This window comes from Convolutriloba macropyga, unplaced genomic scaffold (genome assembly GCF_964194025.1).
Source record: "Convolutriloba macropyga unplaced genomic scaffold, txConMacr16.3 SCAFFOLD_5518, whole genome shotgun sequence".
Taxonomy (NCBI): domain Eukaryota; kingdom Metazoa; phylum Xenacoelomorpha; order Acoela; family Convolutidae; genus Convolutriloba; species Convolutriloba macropyga.
In genome coordinates this window covers 3,997-12,500 of record NW_027453447.1, presented here as the reverse complement: position 1 = coordinate 12,500, position 8,504 = coordinate 3,997, and the positions used below count along the sequence as shown (strand labels likewise).

Sequence of the window (8,504 nt, the reverse complement as noted above, 5' to 3'; positions counted from 1 at the left end):
GTCCGTGTTTCAAGACGGGCTGTAGAGAGCATTGAATAGGAAGTTGAGGTCAGACAGGCAATCAAGATCAATTTATCTCATTTTGTTTAGAATCAACAAGAAGAATTCCGAGGAAAACTTCTGCTCGATTCATTAACAAGATTTGCCAAAAGACGACAACTACACTACTCGGTAGCCGAGAATATAATATCAAGGCATTGAGTATGGTAACGCTCACTCCAGTTCCCCTTCAACAGTTTCACGTACTTTTCACTCTCTCTTCAGAGTGGCTTTTCAACTTTCCCTCACGGTACTTGTTTACTATCGGTCTCGCTTTATAATTAGCTTTTGGAGAGACATATCTCCAGCTTCGAGTTGCACTTTCAAACAACTCTACTCATAGGAATGAGCCATTATGACTGGTATCGAAAATGACCTTTACAGGATTTTCACCTTCTTTGATGCTACTTTCCAGTAGACATCAGGACAAATTCACCAGTCTAGCATCAAACCATACCGGACACCGAGAAATGTTGCCATTTCTCTTCCCGATGAGCTTTTCCCTGTTCATTCGCCATTACTAAGGGATTCTCAGTTGATTTCTTTTCCTCCCCTTACTGATATGCTTAAGTTAAGGGGGGTTCTCTCGCCCAATTCAGGTTATGTAGTTGATTGTCTCTTAATTGGTTCACTGACCAATATGAGACAGAAACCGATTCAGCAGTTTTGTTCGCTACTACTATCAAACACAGGTCGAAGTTTCCATTCAGTCATTAATTCCAACTTTCAAATGTTGTTGTTTCAGCTTTCGCTTACTAGAAGCAACATAATACTCGCTGCAATACAGACCTCGGGAAACCCTCACCGTGAATAAGGTTCACTCACATATTTCACTACATTTTGCGTGGGATTGGAGATGAGGCTACTCGTTCTTGCTCAGTACTAGGCTGAAAATTAACGAAACTTCGTTACAAACGTTCACATGTTGATGTTTCCGCTTTCGCGTACTCGAAACAACATAATACTAGTCTTTGTAATTTAGTTTCATAATTTCAACTGTTCTCATGCAGAATTTTTGCTCATTCTTATCCCAAATTTTGACCTGGCTACTAGTTACACTCCTTGTACTTATTGCAAAATGACCACAAATTTCAACAGCTTTCACATGTTGCTGTTTCGGCTTTCGCTTACTACAGTCAACATAATACTCGTTGCAAAATAAGTGCTCGGCATCTGCAATTTTCCAAAGACGAAGTTTCGCCAGTTCAATTTTCGCTCGCCAATTATGGCTACTAATTCACACGGTACTGAGCTCAACAACATTAAATTTGTTCAGCAAGACTTTCACATGTTGATGTTTTGGCTTTCGCCTACTAGAAGCAACATAATACTCGTCTTGTTAGCTCATTCAATGAGAATAGCTTTTCCCGTTGAGAATTTTTGCCTTCAATTGGCGTTGTAGTGAGTTTGGCTACTCAGATCACCAAATACTTGTGACAATTCGAACCAGAAATGTTTTCAATTTTCACATGCTGATGTTTCGGATTCAACCTACTAGAAGCAGCATAATACTTGTATTCAACAATTTCTGTATCAAATCCCAGTTTTCTCTGGTGCATCTTTGCCAAACTATTCCAAACTGCCTGAGTCTGAATACCAATTACAGGTACTAGTAAATGCACGTTACTAAGGACTATATAGTTCTAGGTTACTGTACACAACGACGTTCACATGTTGATGTTTCAGCTGCCGCTTACTAGAAACAACATAATACTTATCGTGCATACCTTTCCATAACTTGTCCTTTTCAGATGCATTAGTTTCCCTTTGTCTTGGCTTCTACAGTCAGACTGGCTACTAGTAACAGCACAGTACTAATCACATATCGTTCTACAGTTTGCAGACAACTTTCACATGTTGATGTTTCAGCTTTCGCCTACTAGAAACAACATAATACTCGCTGTATACATTTGTAGTTCTCTATGTAACTTTCATGTGAAGAAGTTTCGCCAGTCTTTTTGACTGTCTCAAATCTGAGTCATGCTTAGGCTACTAGTTGCTTCATAGTACTTATCGCCTCGAGATCATTGAACAAAACTTGATTTTCACATGTTGCTGTTTCAGCTTCCGCTTACTAGAAACAACATAATACTAGTCTCATTAAGTTCCGTCTCTTTGCAATTTTCTTATGAAGAAAATTCGCCATCACAATGACTCCAGCAGTTCTTGATCAAGGAATGCAATCATTGATCAGAATGCTATTATTTGAATCGGTTCTGCTTTAAGTGTTCCAATTTTATTGGAAGCACCAACAATAGAACATCAATGTGTTCAATCGAGAGTTATATAACCCTGAATCGGACGCAGTCAACAGCCGAAGCCGAGACCGCCTTTTGCGTTAGAGAGGTCGGTAAACAAATCTTGCGATTCATACCGAATTAACACATATAGCTGTGCTCCTCTTCGTAAAGCGAGCCAAGTGATCCCCTGTTGAAGGATGTATTTGGACCAATCTAGTAGCATTTGGTTTCCAACAAGCTCTCCCAAGTTAGCTTACTTATTGGGCTTTTCAACCAATTCGGTTGGCTACAAGCATCATCAAAGTACTAGCCACAGTTTGATCGCAAAATTCTACGACTTTCACATGTTGATGTTTCGGCTTGCGCTTAGCCTACTATAAGCAACATAATACTAGTCATATCATAGAGCGTGATCAGCTTGTGACGTTCTCATGATGAAGTTTCACCAACAGTGTCTCACTTCGAGCTTAAATCCAGCTACTAGTAACTACACAGTACTGACTGCAACGATAACTTTTATCTATACCTTTCACATGCTGCGCTTTCGGCCAGGGCCTACTAACGTCAACATAATACTCGATATAAACTTTTGTTCATGATGCAGCTTCCCCATGCAGAAGTTTCGCCTTCAAATGCTCTCTTGGCCATATGACGTAAGAAAAGGTTACTAGTAACATCACAGTACTAGCCACAGTTTGATTGCAAAATTCTACGACTTTCACATGTTGATGTTTCGGCTTGCGCTTAGCCTACTAGAAGCAACATAATACTAGTCATATCATAGAGCGTGATCAGCTTGTGACGTTCTCATGATGAAGTTTCACCAACAGTGTCTCATTTCGAGCTTAAATCCAGCTACTAGTAACTACACAGTACTGACTGCAACGCTAACTTTTATCTATACCTTTCACATGCTGCGCTTTCGGCCAGGGCCTACTAACGTCAACATAATACTCGATATAAACTTTTGTTCATGATGCAGCTTCCCCATGCAGAAGTTTCGCCTTCAAATGCTCTCTTGGCCATATGACGTAACACAAGGTTACTAGTAACATCACAGTACTAGCCACAATTTGATCGCAAAATTCTACGACTTTCACATGTTGATGTTTCGGCTTGCGCTTAGCCTACTATAAGCAACATAATACTAGTCATATCATAGAGCGTGATCAGCTTGTGACGTTCTCATGATGAAGTTTCACCAACAGTGTCTCACTTCGAGCTTAAATCCAGCTACTAGTAACTACACAGTACTGACTGCAACGATAACTTTTATCTATACCTTTCACATGCTGCGCTTTCGGCCAGGGCCTACTAACGTCAACATAATACTCGATATAAACTTTTGTTCATGATGCAGCTTCCCCATGCAGAAGTTTCGCCTTCAAATGCTCTCTTGGCCATATGACGTAAGAAAAGGTTACTAGTAACATCACAGTACTAGCCACAGTTTGATTGCAAAATTCTACGACTTTCACATGTTGATGTTTCGGCTTGCGCTTAGCCTACTAGAAGCAACATAATACTAGTCATATCATAGAGCGTGATCAGCTTGTGACGTTCTCATGATGAAGTTTCACCAACAGTGTCTCATTTCGAGCTTAAATCCAGCTACTAGTAACTACACAGTACTGACTGCAACGCTAACTTTTATCTATACCTTTCACATGCTGCGCTTTCGGCCAGGGCCTACTAACGTCAACATAATACTCGATATAAACTTTTGTTCATGATGCAGCTTCCCCATGCAGAAGTTTCGCCTTCAAATGCTCTCTTGGCCATATGACGTAACACAAGGTTACTAGTAACATCACAGTACTAGCCACAATTTGATCGCAAAATTCTACGACTTTCACATGTTGATGTTTCGGCTTGCGCTTAGCCTACTAGAAGCAACATAATACTAGTCATATCATGGAGCGTGATCAGCTTGTGACGTTCTCATGATGAAGTTTCACCAACAGTGTCTCATTTCGAGCTTAAATCCAGCTACTAGTAACTACACAGTACTGACTGCAACGATAACTTTTATCTATACCTTTCACATGCTGCGCTTTCGGCCAGGGCCTACTAATGTCAACATAATACTCGATATAAACTTTTGTTCATGATGCAGCTTCCCCATGCAGAAGTTTCGCCTTCAAATGCTCTCTTGGCCATATGACGTAACACAAGGTTACTAGTAACATCACAGTACTAGCCACAATTTGATCGCAAAATTCTACGACTTTCACATGTTGATGTTTCGGCTTGCGCTTAGCCTACTAGAAGCAACATAATACTAGTCATATCATAGAGCTTGATCAGCTTGTGACATTCTCATGATGAAGTTTCACCAACAGTGTCTCATTTTGAGCTTAAATCCAGCTACTAGTAACTACACAGTACTGACTGCAACAATAACTTTTATCTATACCTTTCACATGCTGCGTTTTCGGCCAAGGCCTACTAACGTCAACATAATACTCGATATAAAATTTTGATCATGATGCAGCTTTCCCATGCAGAAGTTTCGCCTTCAAATGCTCTCTTGGCCATATGACGGAACACCAGGTTACTAGTAACATCACAGTACTAGCCACAGTTTGATTGCAAAATTCTACGACTTTCACATGTTGATGTTTCGGCTTGCGCTTAGCCTACTAGAAGCAACATAATACTAGTCATATCATAGAGCTGATCAGCTTGTGACGTTCTCATGATGAAGTTTCACCAATAGTGTTTCATTCGAATTGGTTCTGCTTTAAGCTCTCCAATTGTTTTGGATGAACCAGTTTTGCCCTTCGAAGCCACTTTTGTGAGCTTTTGTGGGTCTTTACCAAGAGGATATACCTCAAGGCCTCTTTCAATTCCTTTAAGTTCTTTCAACTCCTTTACAGTTTCTAGGTTCACATAGCTGCAAACCTTATTTCTAGTTTTAAGTCTGGCCAACTTGGGGAGAGTTGGTGCAGACCGTGACCAATTCTAGTAGGATGCCACAACAAGAATGTGATCAACTTAGCTTGTCGATGAACCTGCCCCACATTCAAACAACTCTATCGCCTTTTCCTCGTATAGTTATATGCGAGGGCCTCTCATAGAGAGCGCTGTTAGCAACCTTTTCCACATAGACGATAAAGTTGTGAGTGTTTTGCACATGGCTGTTGTCATCACCACGTGACGAGTCAACTCAGCTTGACTCTCTACACTCCGACAAGCTTTGCACATACGCCTTTAGTTCAGTATGTGTCTTTAATCTGACTCCGGTGCCTCAAGCCGGAAAAATTGTCAGATTATGATCATTATCGGTTAGTCATCCCGATGCAAGATCGTATCGTACTGTCTTTGTCTACCTCCAGATTCCGAAGAACAGGAGGAGACTCTCCCAGACCTACATATCTGGGAGAATGTTCAGAGGGCGAGAAGCTGTGGATTACTCTCCCCTAAGAACTGACTAAACTTTACCCTCGTCCAAGGTAAGTTTATTTTAGCTAGCCTTCTATGTAAAGGATCTGAGGCTAAGCTGTGTTTTTTCGAGCCTTTGGCTCGGAGCAAGTTCAGTGGGCGCCCCGAGTAGCTCAACTCTTTCCCACTGAACAGCGCAACGCTCTGTCACTCGCTGGGATTTTTGCGTGTCGGTTCTAACCACGCGACTTGTGGACCTTTTTAGGCCTTTCTCATTCACAAGTCTATAGCTGGGCTTCTATAACCCAGCTTCTGAGATCTAGATAGCTGCAGTTCTGCTAGGCTGCTTTTGCTAACTAGTCTCCCTTTAAGCAGTCCCTTGCCATGACTGCTGAACTATGTATCCACACAAGTAGTTTTTGAGCTCGATACATAATTCGAGATTGGTTGCCAAGCAATCTCTAGCGACAGAGCGTCATGCGCACTACAGACATGGCCTCTACCAGCAGCCATGCCCGAAGGAATCAATCACTGATCCTTCCGCAGGTTCCCCTACGGAAACCTTGTTACGACTTTTACTTCCTCTAGACAATTAAGCTCGATCCGCTTCATCCCGTTGCCGGAGACCGAAGTCCCAACAGTAGGAATTTGCAATTCTTGCTTAACTATCCAATCAGTAGTAGCGACGGGCGGTGTGTACAAAGGGCAGGGACGTAATCCCTATGAGTTGTTGACTCATAAGTACCAGGAATTCCTGGTTCACGTCTGCAAGTTACAACAGACGATCCCCTTGAAGCGCTGTACTTTTCTCTGATTGCCCAGTCCATTTCGGACCAAGGGCTGAGTACTCAATCTAAAAGTACACAGTGTAGCGCGCGTGCAGTCCAGAACATCTAAGGGCATCACAGACCTGTTATAGCCTCACTTCATCTGCGGTATTTAATTCCGCATAGTTCCTCTAAGAAGTGTTTGAATTCACATATAGTGAATTTCATTATTTAGATGGAGAAGATCTCGTTCGTTATCGGAATTAACCAGACAGATCACTCCACTAACTAAGAACGGCCATGCACCACCGCCCATATAATCATGAAAGATATTCAATCTGTCAATCCTTAAGATGTCTGGACCGGGTGAGTTTTCCCGTGTTGAGTCAAATTAAGCCGCAGGCTCCACTCCTGGTGGTGCCCTTCCGTCAATTCCTTTAAGTTTCGATTTTGCAACCATACTTCCCCCGGAACCAATAAACTTTGGTTTCCCGGTTAATCTCTTGCCAAGTCAAGATCGACTTTGACAAATTGTAGGTTGGTATAGTTTATGGTCAGAATTACGAGGGTATCTAATCCTCTTCAATACTCTGACTTTCGTTCTTGATTAATGAAAACATTCTTGGCAAATGCTTTCGCAGTAGTTTGTCTTGCCACGATCCAAGAATTTCACCTCTAACGTAGCAATACAAATGCCCCCGTCTGTTCCTTTCAATCATTACCGCACTCAGCCAACCGGCATCAATCGAGTAGCGGGTCATTCTCCATTATTCCATGCTTTATTATTCGATCCCAAAGGATGCTTTGAACACTCTAATTTTCTCAGGGTGAAAACACCGTTTCCACAGTTCGTCACATTTAAGTGCAAACTATTTCTTCGATGCGAAGGATGAGCGGAACGAGTCAACAGATTTAACTGAAGACCATGTTGCCGTTCTACTCAAACAGATCCAACTATGAGCTTTTTAAACGCAGCAACTATTGCATACGCTTGTAGAGGCTGGTATTACCGCGGCTGCTGGCACCAGACTTGCCCTCTACTCGTTCATCAATGGAGCTTTTAAGTCCATTCCATTCTGATTACAAACCATAAAGGTTCATATCATTATTTCTAGTCACTACCTCCTCGTGCGGAGAGTGGGTAATTTGCGTGCCTGCTGCCTTCCTTGGATGTGGTAGCCGTTTCTAAGGCTCCCTCTCCGGAATCGAACCCTGATTCCCCGTTACCCGTCACAACCATGGTAGTCCGTTACACTACCATCATAGGTTGATAGGTCAGAAATTCGGAAGTTCCGTCCCCAAGCCGAAGCTATCTGGGATCTTTCAGTTACTAGGACTCATCACGGGATGTGTCTGTACTTAGCAAATCACCCGGTGTAGTCTTGTAAAAGTCTCCGACAGTGTCGGACAATCAGCATGCATTAGCTGCAGGGTTACCGCAGTTATTCATTTAGCTTGCAAATCAACTAATAGATAGTAACTGATTTAATGAGCCATTCGCGGTTCCACTTTTTCAAGCTTCGCTTGCACATGCATGGCTTAGTCTTTCAGACAAGCATATGGCAACTGACAGGATCAATCAGTTTAATTGTACTTTGAACAATCTTTCGATTTGTTCGAATTTAGAAAGACATAGCCTTGCGGCCTCGTCAATCTTGCTTTGAGCTTTTTAAATCACGAAGAGTTTCAATGCATGCTTTGGCATGGCTACTAGTTACTACACAGTACTCTACACACTTAGAGTTACCCACGATTACACATTTCACATGCTGATGTTTCGGCTCGCGCGTACTAGAAACAGCATAATACTATGTGTACTGGTAGATAGCGCTCTGTGAGCATTTCCCATGAGCAGGTTTTGCCCTCCAAATCTCTGTTCTACTGTTACCAATACCGGCTAACAACTGTATCATACTAGGGAGAATTGACTCATGATTTAAAAACCAGATGTTCACATGTCGATGTTTCGGCTCTCGCCTACTAGAAACAACATAATACTAGTCTGTTAAAAATCTCAATCACGCCGCCTCTTCAGATACAGAAGTTTTACCTTTTATTGGTTAGAGAACAGCTT

At 42.0% G+C, this 8,504-nt stretch overlaps 1 non-coding gene and 1 pseudogene across 1 annotated transcript in view; both read right to left on the bottom strand.

Annotated features, from left to right (window-relative positions):
- LOC142358293 (large subunit ribosomal RNA) overlaps positions 1-643 on the bottom strand; it is a 3,519-nt gene extending 2,876 nt beyond the window's left edge. Inside the window, exon 1 of the ribosomal RNA XR_012761793.1 lies at positions 1-643. This exon is cut by the window's left edge and continues 2,876 nt beyond it. This is a non-coding gene — a ribosomal RNA (large subunit ribosomal RNA).
- Positions 644-2,326: 1,683 nt separating this feature from the next.
- On the bottom strand, positions 2,327-2,478 carry LOC142358292 (5.8S ribosomal RNA; annotated as a pseudogene).
- Positions 2,479-8,504: the final 6,026 nt, after the last annotated feature.